The 22,655-nt window shown below is 41.6% G+C and overlaps 1 protein-coding gene across 9 annotated transcripts in view; it reads left to right on the top strand.

Moving 5' to 3' along the window:
* EHBP1 (EH domain binding protein 1) overlaps positions 1-22,655 on the top strand; it is a 709,442-nt gene that overhangs the window by 110,463 nt on the left and 576,324 nt on the right. For 7 of the 9 annotated variants that reach the window (XM_088026509.1, XM_088026508.1, XM_088026510.1 and 4 more), the window contains one exon: positions 19,451-19,557. The exons of 1 other annotated variant lie outside the window; for it this stretch is intronic. The gene's annotated coding sequence lies outside the window, so the exon portion shown is untranslated. Of the gene's footprint in view, positions 1-12,297; positions 12,385-19,450; positions 19,558-22,655 lie in introns of those variants that run through there. One more of the 9 variants, XM_088026511.1, reaches the window with a different exon arrangement.

Genomic DNA, 22,655 nt, shown 5'->3' with positions numbered 1-22,655 from the left:
TAATGAAGATAATTACATTCTCCCTTTCCCAGGACCCTCTGCTTCCTGAGGCGGCCCCACTTCCAGCTGTCAAATCCTGTAGGGAACTTTTGTTTAGTCTGGGGTGTGGGTTACATTTTCAACTGCAAAGATTTGAACCAAAGTTGGAAGGTCTTAAAAAGACCTCAGCATCCTATTTGTTAGGACATGTGAAAAGTAACCAGAGTCCCTCACGTTTAAAAGCAAAAGTTTGGAAATAATCATCTGCCAAAAGAGGCCTGATGAAATGACTTGGTGCACATCCATGCAGCAGCACACCATGGGGCTATAAAAAAGAAATGACACGAGAGCTTTCCTTTTTACTTCTAAATTAAAGTTTCAGGTAGTTAATAATCTACAAGTCTAGTGCAAAGCCTCCCTCCCACGGTCTGCCAGCCCCGCAGGCAACTAGCCTGACCTATTTCTTCTGTAACCTTTTAAAGCTATGTTGGGGCGCCTGGGTGGCCCAGATGGTTGAGTGTCTGCCTTTGGCTCAGGTCATAGTCTCCACGTCCTGGGATGGAGCCCCACGTCGGCTCCCAGCTCAGTGGAGAGTCTGCTTCTTCCTCTCCCTCTGCCTCTCCCCCTGCTTGTATGCTCTCCCCACACCCAAATGAATAAATAAAATCTTTAAAAAAAATAAAGTATGTATATACAGGGGACCAGTTACATGGATAGTCTTTTAAAAAATAGAAGCATGTTAAAAATCACTTCCCAGCATCTTGCTTTCTTCACTTAATATATTCATTTATTCAGTAAATATTTAGTGAGTACCTACCATATGCCAACCACTCTTTTAGGCATTTGGAATTGGGTAGTGAACAAAAGAGATGCATTCTTTGCCCTCTTGAAGCTTACATTTTCACGGGAAATAAATAAGCAAGTAAATATATAGTGATAAGGAGTAAGTGCTATGGAGAAAAGCAGGGTAAAGGAATAAGGAGTGTGTATGTGTGCGTGTGTGTGTGTGCGTGTGTGTGCGTGCGTGCGTGTGTGTGTGCGTGTACGTGTGTGTGTGTGTGTGTGTGTGTGTTGGGGGGGCAGGGGACTGTTGCTATTTCACATAGGGTGGTCAGGGAAAGCCTTGCTGATTAAGTGATATTTGAGGTGAGGCCTGAAGAAAATGAGGGAGTGAACCCTGTGTATAATCTGGAGCTGAGCATTCCAAGTGGAGGAGACATCCTGCCCTAAGGCCCTGAGACCAGACAGTACTCGTCATGAGGAACAACAAGGCAGCCATTGCAGCTGGAACTGAGTAAACCTATCTCAGAGATATTCTGTATCATGAGAACTTTCTAATTTTTTCCAACATCTGCATCTCATTCCATTGATGGTATATACCAGTTTAATTCAGCTTACTGATGGAAATTTAGGAGACTTGCGGTCTCTTGTGATTGTAATTAATTTCTTCAGGTGGCCCTTGGCACATGTGCAAGTTATCTGCAGGATTAATTCCTAAAAGTGGAATTGCTAGGTCAAGGGAGTGTATATTTGTATGTTTTATAGATTTTGCCAGACTAAAGCCATCAAAGAAGTTGTACTATTTTTGCCCCCCTGCCGACAATATGTTGTTGTTGTTTTTTTTTTTTTTTTTTTTTTTGGTCATTCAATGAATATTTATTGAGTACCTACCAGGGACCAGGTAAGTGCTGAGGATTGAGAACTGGAACAGAAGCCACAATTTGTCAAGTATATCTTGACTCACAAAACATGTAAACTATGCCAGACTAAGCTATGATGTGCTTCATACACTATCAATACTCAGATCAGTACACTACTTTGTTCAGATTTGTAATTCTAAGGTAAGACCACTGACACTTTGACACTTCCATTAATTATCTAGTTTACAAAATCTAACCAAAGAGATTAGAGCAAAGAGCACCCTATGTCTAAATACCACCTAGGACAAAATGCACCCAATAATTAAGGAGATCGTTTTATTCAGGCTGGTGCAAAAGGGAGATCATTCATTAATGAGGCAAGTCTCAAGGAAGAGGAAGAGAACTTGAAGTTTTCTGAAACAAGAGAGTCATTACGGAAGAGTGGAGGCAGGTCTTATCTTGGATATGTGATTGTGAGGTGGTCCTTTGTGGTTAGCCTTTTCTCTGTTTTGCTCCAGTTTTAGCATATGTGCTGCTGAAGTGAGCACGTGTTAGCCTTTTCTCTGAACACAGAAGCGTGGGGGATTTCTGAACCATTAAAATTGCTATCTCACATAGTTCTACTTCTTTAAATAATAGCTTGAGATATAATTTACCTACCCTACAATTAACTCTTTTAAAGTATATGATTCACTGGTTTTCAGTATTTCACAGAGTGGTGCAACGGTCAACCTGATCAATTTTAGAACATTTTTATGACCTCTAAAAAACCTTCATACCCATTAGCAGTCTCTCCCCCATTTTTCATTGCCTGGTTCTAGGCGAACTCTACTTTACTTTCTGCCTTTCTGCTTCTTTCATTTAGCATAATTTCCAGGTTTACCCATGTTGAGAGTTAAGTACTTCATTCCTTTTTATCGCCAAATAATATTTCATTGTATAACACAATTTTATTTATCCATTCATCAGTTGGTGGTCATTTAGGTTGTTCCACTTTTTGGCTATTATGAATAATGCTGCTATGAGCATTCAGGTACAAGTTTTTGCGTGAACATATGTTTTCCATTCTTTTGGCTATAGACCTAGGAGTGGAATTACTGAGTCTAATGATAACTCTAGGTTTACCCTTTTGAGGAGATGCCAGGCTGTTTTCCACAGTGATTGGGCCTGTTTATATTTCAACCAGCAGTCTAGGAAGGTTCCAATTTTTTGACATCGTGGCCAACACTTGTTTTTTGTTTTTGTTTTTTTTTAATTATAGCTATCCCAGTGGGCATGAAGTGGGGTCTGGTGGTTCTGATTGGCATTTCCCTGATGGCTAATGATGTTGAACATCTTTTCCTGTGCTTACTTATGTCGGTATAGTTTCAAATTACATAGTTCTTCTTATGAGTAGGTTAGATACCCTTCTGTATGTTTAAGAAATTTGTATATGTTCTTTTTAAAGATTTGAGAGAGAGAGCACGTGAGTGGGGGTGGGCAAGAAGGAGAGAATCTCAAGCAGACTCCCCATTGAACATGGAGCTGAAGTCGGGGGGACTCGATCACAGGACCCTGAGATCAATACCTGAACCAAAATCAAGAGTCAGGATGCTTAATGGACTGAGCCACCCAGGTGCCCCACTATGTTCTTTTCTGTGAATTGTTTATGTCCTTTGTTTTTCTTTGGGGATGATGTTTTTTCTTTTTCTTGTTTCCTTTCTTCCTTTCTTTCCTGGCCTTTTCAAAGAATTGGCTAACTGTTTTTTTAAAGATTTTATTTATTTGTTTGAGAGCGAGAGAGAGAGAGAGAGAGAGAGAGAGAGCGCCGGGGGGGGGGGGGCAGAGGGAGAAGGAGAGGGAGAACCAGACTCCCTGCTGAGTAGGGAACATGATGTGATGTGGGGCTCAATCCCAGGACCCTGGGATCATGACCAGAGTCGAACTCAGGCAGATGCTTAACCGACTGAGCCACCCAGGCGCCCCAAAGAATCAGCTAATCAATTTATTAGTGCTACAATTTTTATGTGTTCTAATTCATTTATTTCTCCTTTATTCATTTCTTCCTTTTGCTTTCTTAGGAATAATTCCCCACTCCTAAACTTCCTTGGGTTTTATGTTTAATTTACTTATTTTTTCCTTTACTAAGAAGTATTTTTGAATATATTTTTTCCCTCTGAGAACTGGTTTAGCTATATCCTATGGCTGTTGTTATATATATAGTTTTCATTAACATTATTGTCTAAATATTCTATAGTTTCTTCTTTTTTCCCCCTTCTTCCTTCTTTTCCCTTTTTGAACCAAGAGAGAGTTGTAAGTATTCAAGCAGTAAGATCTTTTTATTTCCTGGTTCTATTATTAATTTCTAGTTTTATTACATTATGATTAGAGAATGGTATCTATTGATGAGGGAGCAGAAGGCAAGCTGAGGACAAAGCCCAAGCTAACACCTTGCACCCCCCACCCCTCACCCCATGGGATATGTGTGACATTCCTCAGGTACTCCCAACTGCCCTAAAACTAAGGGAAGGGAAAAACAAATGGTTAACTGATAGAGATCACAGTCCTGCAAGACATGAGTCTCCATCAGTGTACCAATCAATGTCTTAGTGATTTACAAGGAAAAAGCATTCTTGTCAATAGCCTAACTTCCAGGGACCCATAACTCAATTTCCTGGAGCCCTAACATCACCCTCCCTTCCATGAGTGATGTGGGAAACCAAGACTGAAGGGAAAGTAAACAAAATTAAATTTCTTTATAACCTGCGGCTCATTGACAAGGACCTGAGATAGACAGAGAATAATATTCCCCCAGGAAGCTCCCAACTGTCTTAATGTTAATGCCTTACTCAACCTTAGCTTGACAATAGCAAGGCCTCCAGGATCCTGTGTTTTCTTTGGTATATGAAAGTCCTTTTGGACACCTCCCTTTGTCCTTACCTCCCCCAGCTCCCAAGTATATAATCAGCCATCCCTCACAACCCAGGTTCAGCAGCTCTTTCTGCCCATGGGTCCTGTCCCGGTGCTTTAATAAAATCACTTTTTTGGGATGTCTGGGTGGCTCAGATGGTTAAGCGTCTGCCTTCGGCTTAGGTCATGATCCCGGGGTCCTGGGATCGAGTCCCGCATCGGGCTCCCTACTCCTTGGGAGCCTGCTTCTCCCTCTGCCTCTCTCTCTCTTCCTCTCTCTGTCTCTCATGAATAAATAAATAAAATCTTTAAAAAAAATCACTTTTTTGTACCAAACACGTCTCAAGAATTCTTTCTTGGCCGTTGGCTTCAGACCTAACCAACATTCAAAAACTACATCGTCTATTATTCTTTTTGGGATTTATTGAAATTTTCAATGAATTCTTTTTTTTTTTTAAGATTTTATTTATTTATTAGAAAGAGAGAGAGTACAAGCAGGGGGAGCAGCAGAGGGAGAAGCAGGCTCCTCTCTCAGGACCCTGGGATCATGACCCGAGCCCAAGGCAGCCACTTAACTGAGCCACCCAGGTGCCCTCAGTGAATTCTTACTGAAGAATTATAAACAGTACCAGAATGTGCCACCCCCAAAATATGCCACTTTAGCACATAAAGATCATTTTGAGCTAAAGATAATTGAGAGCCAGGAGACTCAGGAAAAGCTCTTTACCTCCCCCAGTTGCCTAAAAATAAACTATAAATTTCTCCTTTTGTGAAGGAATTTACATTTATAAAGGAAATTTCCATTTGCAGGATGTCTCCATACCAGGAAGAGAGCTACTTCTGGAGACACCTCTTATGACCTGGGAGACCATTAACCACATAACACAACAATCTTATCTACCATATCTCTCACCTTCCCTAAACGCTTCCCCTACCCCAAAACTCTAACCCTCTTTTCCCTTGGACCGAACCAACCTGAGTTCACTCCTTGGTGAGTCACAGATACACCAGGTGGAGTTGTCACACAAAGTAAACTTTATTTGCAGCAAATAAGGAGATGGCCAGAAATAGCTTCCAAAGCCATGACTCCCCAAAAGAGGGTGAATGGGTACCTTTGGTTTAGGTTTAGGATGAATATTGAGATAGGGAAGTTTTGTCATCCTATGTAGAGACAGGCATAAGTTCATTCAGGTGCCTTAAGGACACATTTCTATACATGTTATGTAAATGACACTTGTGCTCCTCCTCAGGTGGGAGATTTTAGTATTATAATGAGGTAAAGGTAATTGCCAGTCATTCCATAGCCCATCTGCACAGGCACAGTTCAGAGTTTTAGCTCAAATTGTCTGGGTGGTGTGGAGGTGGTTGGGGGTGGGGATTTTGGGTTTCATTTGCCTGAGCTTAGAGGTAAGCCAGAAAGAAGAGCTTAAGGAAAAATGTAACAAAGGTTAGTAAGTACAGCAGGTGGGCAGTAAAGGTTAGGTCTTGGGGTTTGGTTGGTGACACCTTTTTTGGCCAAGATGGTATATAAATCTCAATCATATGGCTGCCTCCATGGGTCGCATATCTTTGTGAAACTTCCATGCATTGCAACTGGTAGGGGGGAAGGGAAGAGATGTTTTTCTCCCCTTCAATTATATTACTTTGGGAATTTATTGAAGTTTTTTGTGACCTAATTATGACAGAGTCAATTAATTTTGAAAATGTTCTATAGATACATGAGAATAAAATAAATTTTTAGTTTTCAGATTGTAAGTTTGACATATCAAGCAGCTATACTTTTAAAACTATGTTATTTAAGGTCTTACCTTATGACTATAACCTAAAAGAGAGGTAAATTAATCTCCCTTACTTATGTGTCTCTATTTCTCCTTGTATTCCTCTAGCTTTTGCTTTGTTAATGTATGTTGTTATATAGATATTCATATGAGTTATGGCTTTATAGGACTCTAATAATCTTACTATTGAATAACTCTCGTCTCATTTAATGATTTTTGTCCAGAATTCATCCTAGTCTAGTATTAAGATCATGATGTCTGGGACGTCTGGGTGGCTCAGTCCATTAAGCATCTGCCTTTGGCTCAGGTCATGATCTCAGGATCCTGGGATCAAGCTCTGCATTGGGCTCCCTGCTAAGCTGGGAGCCTGCTCCTCCCTCTTTCTCTGCCCCTCCCCACTCATGCTCTCTCTCTCTCTCTCTCTTTATCAAATAAATAAATAAAATCTTAAAAAAAAACCCACAAAAAAAGATCATGATGTCTGCTAAACTTTTACACTTACTTAGTAAAAACACCTTTTCTCATCCTTTTCAATCCTTCTTAATCATTTTGTTTTATCATTAGGTTTTAGTTTGTGATCTAATATGAGTCTCTCTTAACGGGTGAATTTGGCCTATTTATACTTATTGATATGATAGTAGTTTGGGTCTGTTGTATTTGTTTTATTCTTGTGTTTGTGTTTTTAGTGGTAATTTGGAAGGTTTGTGTATCTGTTCTAGTAGTTACCTTTATAGCCTTGTTAAAAATTAATTTTCAGAAAAAAAGAAAAGCTTGACTGTTGCTCAGATACAAGAATGAACATGTGTTAAAGCTTTTATTTTACTCCTTAATTAGCTGGAGAACCAGACAGGTGTTATAACAGGTTCAGAGGAACAGTCAAAGGAACACAAATTTAAATGAAATAAAGAGATTGAATTACAAATGGAGGTAAAACTGATTTTTCCAGGGGCGCCTGGCTGGCTCAGTCAGTAGGGCATGGGACTCTTAATCTCAGGGTCATGAGTTCAAACCCTATGTTGGGTGTGAAGCCTACTTAAAAATACATAAGTACATACACACATAAAGCAATGATTTAGAAAAAAAATCCCAGTGCAACCCACACATAGATCATAATTTTTAAAATACAGTTAAGTCTTCTGAGGATCTAAATTAGCCTCAAGTTTCTAAATAAAAAACAAAACAAACATAAAAACCCCTGGTTTTTCCAGAGGGGGAAGGAAGGCAAATAATACAGATTTGCATAGCTATCATTTACCTGCAGTTTACAAAAAGTGCAAAATAGCTCAAAGACAATGAACCAGTCTCCAGCGGACCAGCCAGGAGGGTGTGCTGGAGATGATGCACAGTTCTTCACTGAAGTACAACATTTCTTTCTGTAGTCTTAAAATTATGTGATACCCTCCTAATCCTCTATTTCCTTAGACATATGTACCAATTTCTTAGAGGATGAGCAGCTTATCCTGGCTTCGGCCCTGAAAGTCCCGTGTCCTGGGAAAACCCGGACAGATGGTCACCATAATTTTCTATTACAAGCAATGATGGAGCTATTATATTTCCTCTTCCTTTCTGAGGAAGCCCTTTCTACTCCAGTGGTAGGCAACCTTGACTACTCTTGAAGAAGCTTTTAAAAATCCTGATGCCTGGGCCTCACCCCCAGAGATTCTCATTTAATCGGTCTGGGATGTAGCTTACACATCTGGGAGTTTTAAAAGCGACTCAGATGATCCTAATGTTTAGCCAAAATTGGGAACCACTGGTACATAAAGATACGGAACTTTCTCCAAGACGTACTGAGTGCAGAACAGTGTATGTGATATGCCACCGCTAGGTAGAAGACGGAAAAGAAGAAGAAGAAAATATTTATGTATATGCATAAACTATCTTTGGAAGGAATTGTTAACATTGGTTACTGCCAGGGATGTCAGCTGGGGATGGGGAAGGAGACTTCTCACTGCCTACTTTTTGACCTTGTGAATCTGTTATCTATTTTTAACTGTTATTTTAAAGTTCTACCTCTTTAATCTGGAAAAAGCATTTACTGTCCTGAAAAAGTAGATATATAATTAAATAGACCGTATGATCTTTCTTTTTTTAAAAGCTCCCAACACATACAAATTTAACTACAGCACAACAAAGAACTATGCATAGAAAACATTTTCTGAGGAAGGAAATTTAAAATATATTACTATAAAATTACATTAATATATCACATTACAAAATTAAAATATATACATATATGCAAATATACATACATATACACATACAAACACATAAAACAAAGGGTCTTTCAGTGGTAGAACTATGGCTTTTATTTCTTATATCTTTTAAAAATATATAAGCCATCTTCATGATTTTTATAATACAAATAAAAAATAGAAACTTAATAATCATGTTTTTATCTAAAGGCAGGTCTTTTGCTCCACCCGAAGGAGTCAACTTTATCTTGCTGATGTAGGGGTTTTTGTTCTTCTTCCTTCCTTCCTGTGCCATGTGGGGATCCTTTCTCACTCAAGAGGAAGCCCAACTGCTGAGGTTTCAAAATCAGCCCGACTGCCTCATGGCAGCACCTGGGGAGCTGGGCAGCTGCAGTGGATGCCCAGGTAAACTTTCCTGATTGCTTCCCACACGGTGAACACTGTGCTCAGCTGTGTGGGGGGCAAAAGGTCAGCAGACAGGACTTTACCAACAAGGCCTTTCCTGTCAGAGGTGGTGGCCTGGACACATGCACATAAACAGGCTTGTCCTAACATTTGTGGGGCCAGGATGAGAGTATCAGTGGAAGACCACATTCCATATATCTAAATATTGAAAAGCTGTAACTCAAATTAACACACTGTTGACTGAAATAATGACCTGAGCAGACCAGGCTTGAATGTAGAATTTCCTCTCATTCCATGGGGTTCTGTGTTTGGACATAGCCGTGGTGGGCATCTTCTCATTCCCCCCCCCCACCCAGCCTCTTGATATTTACACCCCTGTGCAATCCCCTCCTCTTGAGTATGAGCAGGACCCATCAATGCTTCTAACCAACAGAATGTGGCAAATAGGTTGGGACTTCACTTCCATGTTTAGGTTAGATAAAATAGTGGCTTCTATCTTGCGAGCAGACTGGCCCTCCCTGGCTTTGATGAAGCAAGTTGCCATGCAGGAGAGGCCTGCACGACAAGTAAATGTAGGTGGCCTCCAGTTAACAGCCAACAAGGAACCAAGGCCTGCAGTCTAGTGACCCTTGAGGAACTGAAATTCTGCCAACAGCTGCCCGAACTTAGAAGCATGGGGCACCTGAGTGGCTCAGTCGGTTAAGCATCTGCCTTTGGCTCAGGTCATGATCCCGGAGTCCTGGGATCAAGCCCCACATGGGCTCCCTGCTCAGCAGAGAGCCTGCTTCTTCCTCTGCCCCCTCACCCTGCTCATGCTCTCTCTCTTGCTCTTTCAAATAAATAAAATCTTTAAGAAAAAAAAATTTAAGAATAAAAATGAACTTAGAAGCAGATCCTTCCCCAGTCAAGCCTACAGATGAGACTCCAGTCTTGGACAACACCTTGTGATAGATCTTGAAACTGAGGACCCATCTAAGCCCTGCCCAGATTCCTAACCTACAGAAATTATGAGACAATAAATGTGCTGTTTTAAGTCACTAAGTTTGTGGTAATTTGTTACACAATAGAAAGCTAATATAATGGCTCTGTTGGAAGAGTTGGCCTTCAGCCGTGGCTCTCAGTTAGTCACATACTCATTTTCTCTTCCCACCCCCTCTTCATCTTGAATCTTGAGGGGGCCTCATGTTCATTTTTGTAGATGCCCGCTTTCTTTCTTTTTTTTTTTTTTAAGATTTTATTTATTTATTTATTTTGACAGAGAGAGCGAGAGCGAGAGCAGGAACACAAGCAGGGGGGGTGGGAGAGGGAGAAGCAGGCTTCCCGCTGAGCAGGGAACCCGACGTGAGGCTCGATCCCAGGACCCTGGGACCATGACCTGAGCTGAAGGCAGACGCTTAATGACTGAGCCACCCAGGCGCCCCTTTGCCCTGGCTTTCATGTCAGTTCTGTCATCCCCACTCTCTACTCCTAGATAACCTTCAAGTCCAGATGTATGCACATACTCAGCTGGTGCTACCCATGGGAGTAATGCTGCCCTTGGGAGTATAGGCCAGGGGACAGTTCCAATCAAGCCCTGGGAATGATTCATGGTCATTTGTGCAGGGAATTCCAGGGTCCTGAGTACTCAGAACATCTCTGGAGAGGGGCTTCAGGTCCTTGCCCTGCCCTTCCTCCCCCCAGACTCTCTACCCCAGTGGAAAGGGCATGGCTAGAGAAGGGACAAAGCAAGGCTTACCAAAGCCACAGGCCAAAGCCAGGGACACTTCTTGCCCACTCTAAGGCCAGCACTGCACTCATGAGAAGCACTGGCTGAGGCCGAGGTAGACTGGATCAGACTCGGAGAGCTTCCTGAGGAGCATAAATGAGCAGACTGCCACACATCTGAGGGGAATCTTCAAAGGGAGCTGTTGGTGGAGCTGGACCATAAAAGTGGGAGGGCTTAGGGATCAGGAGAAATGGGAAGGCCTCCAACAGAGCAGCCAGAACTGAGTTGTTGGCTCCCAGTGATGTAGTTTCTTTAGGGCAGAGTGATGAGGAGTTTGGGCTATTGAGTCAGAGCGCATCTGTTCAAATCCTGCCTCTGCACCCTGGCTGTGTGACTTTAGTCAAATTACCTAAACTCTCTGAATATCAGTTTCCTTATCTGTAAAATGGGGATAATAATAGTATCTATCCCATAAGTTTTTGGAGAAGATCAATACATGTAAAATGCCTGGTAAATGCTTCATGAATATTGGCTATCATTAAGAAAACTGAGGCTCAAAGCAGATGAAAGATTATCTTTCTGCTCCTCAGTGCTACTTGCCTTGCCTCAGAGGTCAGAGAGAGAAGCAAGGAGGGTTTTATTCAGTTCCTAGGACACTCATTTGTATAAGAAGCATTTATAGTATGGGGGCCAGGGGCCAGCCTCTCCAAGATGGACCACTTTGGCATGAACATTATCTTGAGTTAAAAGCAATCTAAACCCAGCAGATTCAGGAAAAGCTTTTTATCTCCCCCTCAACTGCCTGCTTATACCAGGAAGAGAGCTATTAATAGAGATTCCCCTTTACCTAAGAAACTTAACTGCATAATAGAGCAAATTCTCTTGTCCAAACATCTGGTAATGGTCTTTCTACCCTTTGTATCCTCAGACCCTACCCCTCTCCTTAGTTCATATAAGCATCATGTTGCCTCACTGTCTTTTGAATTTCCATGTCTGTGTGGATTCCCGTACATATGCTATTAAATTTGATTTTCTACTGTTATTCTGTCTCATGTCATAATGGAAATGTTCCTCCTGTTGTGCCCTTGGGCAAGGTACCTGGGCTTTGTTGCCCCATCTGTGAAGTAAAGGGGTTACCAGTTTGCCTCGAAGTGTGGACCACAGGCCTGTAGCCTTGGCATCACCTGGAGCCTGTTAGAAGTGCAAAAATCTCAGGTTCCACCTGGACCGACTGACTCAGAATCCCTAGGGCTTTGTATTTGCATTGCTAACACACTCTCTAGGGAATTTTTTGCTTACTGAAGTTGGAGGATCACTGGGGTGGACTATCAGAGGTCTTCACGGACCTGGCTCTGCAGACCCCCGTGGGCACTGCTGCAGGAAGCCCAATGGGCTGGGCTTCCTGGCGCCAAGCCTGACTGGTACTGGTCTCCACCAGAGGCTCCACTCTCACAGACGCCAATGGGGTTCTAAGGAAACAGGTGTTCTGCTTTTACTCAGTAGAGCTTAGAAACTGCTTGTTGTGGTCTGAATGTTTGTGCTTCCCCTATTTGTAACTTGAAATTCCAGCCCCTGAAGGTGATGCTATTAGGCGGTAGGGCTTTTGGCAGGCGCTTGAGTCTTGAGGGAGGAGCCCTCATGAATGGCATTAGTACCCTTATAAAAGAGGCCCCAGAGAGCTACCTACCCTCTTTGCCAAGAGAGGTTATGATGAGAAGCTGGCAACTCGGCAGGAGAGGGCCCTCACCTGACCATGCTGACGCCCTGATCCTGGACTTCTAACTTCCAGAATCGTGAGACAGAAATTTCTGTTGTTCTTAAGCCACCCAGTGTGTGCTACTTTGCTGTAGCAGCCTGAAAGGACGAAGATACTCCTGGCCTGGGCTCGGGGCTGGCTATATGATTTGTGGGGCCCAATGCAAAATGAAAATGCAGGGCCCCTTGTTCAAAAAGCAAGAGAAAATCTTTTTTTTTTTTTTTTTTTTTTTTTGCTTGTGCTGTCTCCCTCTTTACTTTTCATGGGTTTTAAAATTTGCTATTTAATGTCCTGGCCCTTCAGGCACCAGGACACTTGCAGGGTGAGTCCCGGCCCCAACCCCCACCCTCCCGGGTTTACACTCAGGCCCCTGCTGCAGGCATTGCGGTTTACATGGAGACCTCTGAGCTCTGGTTAGAGTAAAAGTGATTGCAGCTGGGTGAAAGCTGAGCAGCCAGCAGCAGCCTGGTACTTGGGGTGATTAATGAATGCATTTGGAAATTTCCTCCTGCTTCGGCCTGAGCCTGCTCCCGAACTGTGGTTGATGCAGCAGTCCATTTCTGTATAATCTCTTTTGACAGCCAGGAGAAGGGCAAACCCACAAGACTAACCCAATTACAGTAAAAGAGAGATCTGGCTGCTCCCTATGGACAAGGTCAACCCAAGGGCATCCCAATTCAGGGACTTAGTGCTTCTGGACCAGTGAGCTGCCAGCACAGAAAGTTCTTTCCTGTCCAGCTCCTTGGCGTATTCTTACTTCATGACAAATGGTGGCTGTCACTCCTGGGCTGTGTTGAGTAGGGTGATGTGAAGAGGGCCAAGTGGATGGGGCTCCCTGTACCCACATAGCCAGGCCTGAGCTACATCAGCCCAGGAGGGGATGTACAGCAGTCAGGGCCCTCATCAGGGACTCAGAAAAACTGAGGTCTCTTCTGATTCTATCTCACTGAGTGACCTTGGGTAGACCTTCAGTCTCCCTGTGCCTCAGTATTCTCATCTGTAACATGAAGATACTCAATTAGATTATTTCCCAGCTCTGCCTCGCCCTTATTTAACATTCCATCTGGTTAAGGGTTTAAGAGTGGTATTTCAGTCTATGCAGTTAATTTTCTGGGAAGAGCGTGAAGAACATGGGGCAAAGTGAGATATGAACTGTAAGGTGGATAGGTTACATCATGAAAGACTAAAATGTCATTAAAGAACTTGATGCTTCTTTTGTATACAGGCAAGGAGGGGGAACCATTGAAGGCATATAAAGAGGGAAAGGAATATCTTCAGAGCTGAACCTGAGAAAGATGAAATAGGATGCCAAGTTTCAGAAGAATTGAGGATAAAAGAAGTCAGTTAAGGGGCTATGCACAGGTGTTTGCCCTTACCAGACAGTATCAAATTGCCTTCCTGAGGGCTGTCCAAATTTACAGCCCCCCCCCACCCCAAGCAGGCTAAGAAAGTCCTTATTTCCTTATAAACTTATTATTATTTGGCATTATCAGACCTCTACATTTTTGCCAACTAAATGGGTGTGAATTGGCATTTCGTTGTGATTTTTTTTTAAGATTTTATTTATTTGAGAGGGAGAGAGAGAGAGCAAGAGAGCACAAGCAAGGGAAATGGGAGAGGGAGAAGCAGGCTTCCCGCTGAGGGGGGAGCCCAACTCAGGGCGGGAGCCCAGGGTCCTGGGATCATGACCTGAGCTGAAGCCAGATACTTAAACGACTGAGCCATCCAGGCTCCCCTGTGGATTTATAGGATTTTTATTTATTTTATTTTTTTTAAAAGATTTTATTTATTTGAGAGAGAAAGAGAGCACATGAGAGGGGAGAGGGTCAGGGCGAAGCAGACTCCCCGCTGAGCAGGGAGACCGATGTGGGACTTGATCCAGGGATTCCAGGATCATGACTCGAGCCGAAGGCAGTTGCCCAACCAACTGAGCCACCCAGGCGCCCATATTTTTAAAAAAGTAATTTTCTACACCCAGTGTGGGGCTTGAACTCCTGACCCCGAGATCAGGAATTGCATGCTCTACCAACTGAGCCAGCCAGGTGCCCCATATTTATTGGATATTTATGCTTCCTCTTCTGTGAGTTTCCTGTTCAATCATTTGTCTGTTTTTCTTTATGTTCTTTTAAAAAAAAACCCTCCCCCATTGATTCTGGATACTAATCTTTTGTCAGTTACATGCAATATGAATGTATTTTCCCAGTTAGTAGTGACTTTAGAAAAGCAATCAGATCATTGTAATAGTTGAATTTATCGACATTTTTACTTATAGTTTGTTCTTTGATATCTTTTAAAGAAATCCTCTGAAATCGTAAAGCTGTTTTTTTTAATTTCTCCTGTATTTTCTAAAAAAATTTAATGTTTTCTTTTTCATTTTTAGGCCTTTGCACATTGAACTTAGGTTTGTATATAGTGTAGGATAAGGAAAGATCAGATTGGATCTAATTTTATCTTTTTCCATGTGGATACCCAGTTGTCCCAGCACCACATACTGAACAGTTGACTTCAGCCAGGAAAAGGGTGAAAATAGCCAAGTTCCAACTTCCAGGGTTACAAGAATCTGAAGCTGAGAGTGAGCACCTTCATTTTTGCACCCTGGGCACCTTGCTAGCCTCAGTCTATCCCTGCCTTGCTGTCATTCTCCCCTTCCAGGGAACAGCCCATGGCAAAAAGGCATGTCCTGATTCTGACACACATGAGACTTTGGGTCTCCTGTCTAGGAATATAGGTTCCCAAGACAGAAGAGTCTTTTTTTTTTTTTTTACATTTTAATTTCAATATATTTAACATAGTGTTATATTAGTTTCAGGTATACAATATAGTGATTCAACAATTCTATACATCACCCAGTGCTCATCACTGTAAGTGTGCTCTTAATCCCCCTCACCTATTTCATTCCTCCCCCACCCACCTCCCCTCTGGTAACCATCAGTTTGCTCTCTACAGTTCAGAGTCTAGTTTTTGGTTTGTGTTTTTTTCTTTGTTTATTTGTTTTGTTTCTTAAATTCCACATATGAGTGAGATCATATGGTATTGTCTTTCTCTGACTTATTTCACTTAGCATTATACTCTCTAGATCTATCCATGTTGTTGCAAATGGCAGGCTTTCATTCTTTTTTATGGCTGAGTAATATATCATTATACACACACACACACACACACACCCCACATCTTCTTTATCCATTCATCTATTGATGGACACTTGAGCTGCTTCCATAATTTGGCTATTGTAAATAATGCTGCAGTAAACATAAGGGTACATATATCTTTTCAAATGAATGTTTTCATATTCTGTGGGTAAATACCAGTAGTGGATCACATGGTAGTTTTATTTTTAATTTTTTTGAAGAACCTCCATACTATTTTCCACAGTGGCTGGACTGATTTACAGTCCCATCAACAGTGCACAAGTGTTTCCTTTTTTCCACATCCCCACCAACACTTGTTGTTTGTTGTGTTTTTGATTTTAGCCATTCTGATAGGTATGAGGTGACATTGTGGTTTTGATTTGCATTTCCCTGATGATGAATGATGTTGAGCATCTTTTCATGTGTCTGTTGGCCATCTGTATATCTTCTTTGGAGAAATGTCTGTTCAGATCTTCTGCCCATTTTTTAAGTGGATTATTTTTGTGTATATTGAGTTGCATAAATTCTTTATATATCTTGGATACTAATCCTTTATTGAATGTATCATTTGCAAACATCCTTTCCCATTCTGTAGGTTGTTTTTTAAATTTTGTTGATTATTTCCTTTGCTGTGCAGAAACTTTATTTTGATGTAGTTCCAATAATTTTGCTTTGTTTCCCCTGCCTCAGGAGGCCTATCTAGAAAAATGTTTCTATGACTGTTATCAGAGAAATTACTGCCTGTGCTCTCTTCCAGGATTTTTATGGCTTCAGGTCTCCCATTTAGGTCCTTAATCCACTTGGAGTCTACCTTTGTGTATGGTGTAAGAAAGTGGTCCAGTTTTATTCTTTTGCATGTAGCTTTCCAGTTTTCCCACCAACATTTGTTGAAGAGACTGTCTTTTCCCCATTGCATATTCTTGCCTCCTTTGTTATAGAATAATTGACCGTATAAATGTGGGTTTATTTCAGTTCAGTTACCTCCAGTTTTGTTCCTTTTCAAGATTTCTTCGGCTATTCAGGGTCTTTTGTGGTTCCATACAAATTTTAGGATTATTCTAGTTCTGTGAAAAATGCTATTGGTATTTTGATAGGGATTGAATTGAATCTGTAGATTCCTTTGGGTAGTATAGACATTTTTAATAATATTCTTCCAATCCATGAGCATGGAATATCTTTCATTTGTTTTTGTCTTCAATTTCTTTCATCAATATTTTATAGTTTTCAGAGTATAGGTCTTTCATCTACTTTAAGTTTATTCCTAGGTATTTTAGTATTTTTGGTGCAATTATAAATGGGATTGTTGTCTTAATTTCTCATTCTGCTACTTCATTATTAGTGTATACAAATGCAACAGATTTCTGTATATTGATTTTGTATCCTGTGAACTTACTGAATTCATTTATCAGTTCTAGTAGTTTTTTGGTGGAGTCTTTAGGATTTTCTATGTATAATATCCATATTATCTACAAATAGTGAAAGTTTTACTTCTTCCTTACCAATTTGGATGCCTTGTCTGATTGCTATGGCTAGAACTAGTATGTTGAATAAAAGTGGTGGGAGTGGACGTCTTTGTCTTGTTCCTGATCTTAGGGGAAAAACTCAGTTTTTCACCATTGAGTATGATGTTTGCTGTGGGTTTTTCATAGATGGCCTTAATTATGTTGAGGTATGTTCACTCTAACCCTGCTTTGTTGAAGGCCTTTTTCGTGAGTAGATGTTTTACTTTGTCAAATGCTTTTTCTGTATCCTTTGAAATGATCATATGGTTTCTATCCTTTCTCTTATATTGATGTGATGTATCACGTTGATTGATTTGCAAATACTAAGCCACACTTGCATCCTGGGAATAAATCCCATGTGATTGGTGAATGATTTTTTTTTTTTTTTGTATTATTGGATTCAGTTTGCTACTATTTTGTTGAGGATTTGTGCATCTATGTTCATCAGAGATATTGGCCTATAGTTCTCTCTCTCTCTCTCTCTCTCTCTCTTTTTTTTTTTTTTTGGTAGTGTCTTTATATGGTTTTGGTACCAGGGTAATACTGGCCTCATAGAATGAATTTTGAAGATTTACTTCCTCTTCTGTTTTATGGAATACTTTGAGAAGAATAGGTATTAACTCTTCTTTAAATGTTTGGTAGAATTTGCCTGTGAAGCTGTATGGTCCTGGACTTTTGTTTGTTGGGAGTTTTTTGATTACTGATTCAATTTCATTGCTGGTATTCAGTCTGTTCAAGTATTCTATTTCTTCCTGTTTCAGTTTTGGGAGGTTATATGTTTCTAGGAATTTATCCATTTCTTCTAGGTTGTCCAGTTTGTGGGCGTATAATTTTTCATAATAACCTCTTATAATCCTCTGTATTTCTGTGGTGTTGGTGGTTATTTCCTCTTTCATTTCTGATTTTGAGTTTCTCTCTCTCTCTTTCTCTTTTTGATGAGTCTGGCTAAAAATTTATTGATTTTGTTGATCTTTTCAAAGAACCAGCTCCTAATTTCGTTGATCAGTTCTATCATTTTTTTGTTTGTTTGTTTCCATTTTGTTTATTTCTGCTCTAATCTTTATTATTTCCTTCCTTCTACTGGTTTGGGGTTTTATTGGTTTTTCTTTTCCTAGCTTCTTTAGCTATAAAGTTAGGTTTTTTATTTGAGATTTTTTTTTGCTTCCTTTGATAGGCTGGTATTGCTATAAACTTCCCTCTTAAAACCACTTTTGCTTCTTCCCCAAAATTTTGGAAAATTATGTTTTCATTTTCATTTGTCTCTGTGTATTTTTTTTTATTTCCTCATTGATTTCTCAGTTGACCCATTTATTGTTTAGTAGCAAATTATTTAACCTCCATGTATTTGTGCTCTTTCCAGATTTTTTTCTTGTTGATTCTTGAGAAATCAAATGATTTCTTGTTGGATTTCTTGTTGATTTCTAGTTTCATAGAGTTGTGGTCAGAAAAGATGCATGGTATGACTTCAAATTTTTTGAATTTGTTGAGACTTATTTTGTGGCCTAATATGTGCTCTCTTCTGGAGAATGTTCCATATGCACTTGAGAAGAATGTGTATTCTGTTTTAGGATGGAATGTTCTGAATATATCTGGTCCAATGTGTAATTCAAAGCCACTGTTTCCTTGTTGATTTTCTGTTTGGATGATCTATCCAGTGATGTAGATGGGATGTTAAAGTCCCCTACTATTATTGTATTACTATTGATTCTTTACGTTTGTTATTAGCTGCTTTATGTATTTGGGTTCTCCTATGTTGGGTTCATATTTATAATTATTATATCTTCTTGTTGGATTTTTCCCTTTGTTTATATAGTGTCCTCCTTTGAAGCGGAAGAGTCTTTATGACGAAGAAGAAAAAGGAGGCTTGAATCCTCTATCTGCTCCAGGCTGAGGAAGGAGGGATGCCTGGATCTGGGGGAGGGGGGGGAGAATAGGTCTATTGCCCCTGATGTGCTGTTAGAGGCTTTTATAGTTTTCTGACCCTTCTGGGGGCAAGGGGCTGGTACAACAGGGCCTATCCCCTCCACACTGTCTTGAGTGGACCCTGAAGGGTCTGGCACTTGTGGATTCTGCCCCTTGCCTTCTCCAGAGAATGTGGGAAGTTCTTGAGGGCACCCCCGAAAGTTTAAGCTACTGCATAGATACGGGACAGGGAACAGTAAAAGTAGAGAAAGATTTTCTTCTTTTAATTCTCTTTCCATCTTTCTAATTGTATCTCAGAGAAAGCCTCCTTTTGGTATAACTGGTCAAGCTTCTCTAACATTTGCTAACCTCCTTTTTAACCCCTAGGGATTGGGCTTCAGGCTTTGGAGCCTTGGGGGCTATGGTATCTGACTAAATATTTAATCACATTGTTTTGTTTTCTTTGTATTCATTTTTGGAGGGTTGCCTTCTATTCTGTCAAATGATGGCAGTTTACTATTAGTGATGCTAATAGCAAGTTCCTATTAATTAATTATTATTTTTTAAATAGGTTCCAAGCCCAGCGTGGAGCCCAGTGTGGGGCTTGAACTCATGACCCTGAGATCAAGATCCGAGCTGAAATCAAGAGTCAGATGCTTAACCAACTGAGCCACCCAGGTGCCTCAGAAAGTTCCATTTTATTTATTTTTTAAGATATTTATTTATTTATTTATTCATTCATTTATTTATTTATTATTTATTTATTTATTTGACACAGAGAGTGATTAAAGAGAGAGAGAGCACACAAGCAGGGGGAGCTGCAAAGGGAGAGGGAGAAGCAGGCTTCCTGCTGAGCAGGGAGCCTGATGTGGGGCTCAGTCCCAGGACCCTGGGATCATGACCTGAGCTGAAGGCAGACGCTTAACTGACTGAGCCACCCAGATGCCCCAGAAAGTTCTGTTTTAATACATGCATTTGAGCAAAGATGTTCACCTTATGTATGTAGTCATATGGATGTGTGCATTTGATTAAAGAGATGTAAGAAAGAGTCACCAAAATGTTGATGGTGGTTGTCTTACAGTGATTTTTGTTTTCCTTATTTTTGTGTGTGTTGTTTGCATTTTTTATAATCAGCATGTATTATTTACATAGTCAGAAAATAACTATTTTTGTTATGGATCAAGATATATATATATTATTATGTACATAATAATACAAGGAATATGTGGATTTAGTTACATGGTTGACTTAGCCTGATGTAGGGCTCATTCTGGGAGACTGTGAGGAATGAGGAGCTGGCTGAACCCAGGCTAAGAGCAAGGACAGCTTTCCTGTCATGGAAAATTAGGTACCTGGCTCTCAGGGTGGTGGCTCTTTGTCCTTTCAGTATTGTTCAGAAGGTTCCATTTCAGAGTTTCAGTTACAACTTTTGAATCCAGTAAAGCATTGACCCTTTTTGGTGGGATGGGACCGAGTTTCTGTGGTGTGTTAGATCTTTGCCTAGCGTGCATTTACATGTCCCAGGTTGGGGTGGATGAAGGGACCCTGGCTACAGTCTAGGTGTCTCTGATTTGTGAGTGCTGTCCTGTGAATGGTCTGTTGTACCAGAGCTGACAGACGATAGCCTTCTCCCTGCTGGACTGTTCCCTGCCTGCAGAGTGCCCACAGTCTGGCTCGCTGCAGCTCATGCCAGTTCCTGGTGCTGGCCCTTCACCAGGGAGGAGGACACGATTGAATAGGAGTCCCGCAGGCAAACATTCCTGATGTGTAGCCCAGGGAATTTACTGCCCTCAGGAAAAGGCTCTTTGTCAGGTCACACCCCAAGTTACTGTTTAATCTTTAGCGGAGCCAACGTTGTCCAGACACAAGGAACAGCCAATTAATCCCAGACCTTCCTTGGGAATTTACCTGGCTTTATGGTCTGATTCCTGTTCTGGGTATCTGATTATGGGGCCAATGGTGTCCACCAATCATGAGATAATACAGACCGTGTAGCCACGAATCAGTAGGCACTGTAATCAGTAGGACAAGACAGTCACAGGCCCTGCCCTACTGGAGGCAGCAGTCTGACGAAGCAGGCCAAAGAATGACAGCAGGTGTAAAGAGGGTTTGTAGTGCAGGAGGGGGGCAGTGATCACAGCACACAGCGTGATTTCTGAAAGGAGGGCAAGGAGGGGTGTCTGAGCCATAGATATTTCGATTGAGACACAAAGACTTTGCCAGGTGAGGAGATGTGGGGAAGAGGGATGCTGGAAGATGGAATGGTGTATACAGAAATCCAGAGGCCAGAGGAACCCTGCTGACTCCAGCTGAGTGGTGTCCTTGAGGTGGTTAAAGAAGAGAGAACAGGGTGGGAAGATGGTCAGGGTCCAGATCCTGCAGGACTGCCTTGAACAAGAAGTCCTCAACAAAGGATGATTTCCTCCCTCAGGGACATCTGGCAAGATGCCACAACTTGGTTGTCACGGAGTGTGTGTTGGGAGATAGGGGGGTGGAGGGTAGGGGTGTTACTGGAATCTAGTGGGAAAGAGTCCTAGAGGCTGCCAAACACCCTGCAAGGCACAAGACAGCCCCCAGCAACAAAAGATTATCCTGCCAAAATGTTAATAGTGCTGAGGTTGAGAAACCCTCATCCAGGTCCACTAGGACCATTTCAAAGACATTTTTTTTCCTGGGGCGCCTGGGTGGCTCAGTTGGTTAGGTGTCTGCCTTCAGCCTGGGTCATGATCCCAGGGTCTTGGGATCGAGCCACGCATCGGGCTCCTTGCTTGGTGGGGAGCCTGCTTCTCCCTCTCCCTCTGCCTGCCGCTCCCCCTGCTTGTGCTCTCTCTCTGTCAAACAAATGAATAAAATCTTAAAAGAAAAAAAAAAGACTTTTTTCCTTATTCTAAAGCCAAGGGGAAGTCACGATGGGGTTTTACACAGGAGAGGAACGTGATCAGATTTCTGTTCTACAGTGATAAGTCTAGCTGCTTTGAGGACATTTTAAGATGTAGCTGTTTCAGTTTGGGGCAACTCTCTTAGTGGTTCTGGACCATTCTCCAGCTTGGGAATTTCCAGCCTCTGCGATTCCTCCCCCCCTCCCCCCGGGGGCTTACCTTTGACAACTTTGTGGCCGTCTAGGTATCTACCAGGGCAGGGACAGCAATTCAGATGTGCAGTAAGAGCTTAAGCAGGCTGTGGGGGGTGGGGTGGGAGTGTTCTGGGTACAAAGGGTACCACACTAGGGCCTACAAAGTGTTTAAGGCCAGTGTGGCAGGCAGAAATGGCCCTCCAAAGATGTCCATGTCCTAATTCTCAAAACCTGTGAATATTGGCAATGGGGTTTTGTAGATGTGATTAAGCTAAGGAACTTGAAATGGGAAAATTCTCCTGGATTGTCTGAATGGGTCAGTGTCATCACAGGGCCCTTATAAAAGGGAGACAGGAGGTCAGATTCAGAGGAGATTTGGTGACACAAACAAAGGCCAGAAAGAGAGAGAGCAAGAAAGAGAGATTTGAAGATGTCACACTGCTGGATTTGAAGATGGGGGATGGGACCAATAGTACAAAATAATAAATTTATGTGCCACTACATTTCTGGCAATTTGCCGAAATAGCAACAGGAAACTAATACAGCCTGGAAAGTTTTTTGTGTTTTCATTTTTGTTTTTAGATAAACTCTACCCCCAATGTGGGGCTCAAACTCACAACCCCAAGATCAAGTCACGTGTTCTACCGGCTGAGCCAGCCAGGTGCCCTGGCCTGGAAAAATTTTAAATCTGAAATAACAAAGG

Source organism: Eumetopias jubatus, unplaced genomic scaffold (assembly GCF_037043125.1).
Source record: "Eumetopias jubatus isolate StellerSeaLion01/CBP00866 unplaced genomic scaffold, mEumJub1_p1.0 scaffold_9, whole genome shotgun sequence".
In the NCBI taxonomy this organism is placed as follows: domain Eukaryota; kingdom Metazoa; phylum Chordata; class Mammalia; order Carnivora; family Otariidae; genus Eumetopias; species Eumetopias jubatus.
Note: the sequence above shows the minus strand (reverse complement) of the source record. Positions and strands in the feature narration are given on the sequence as shown.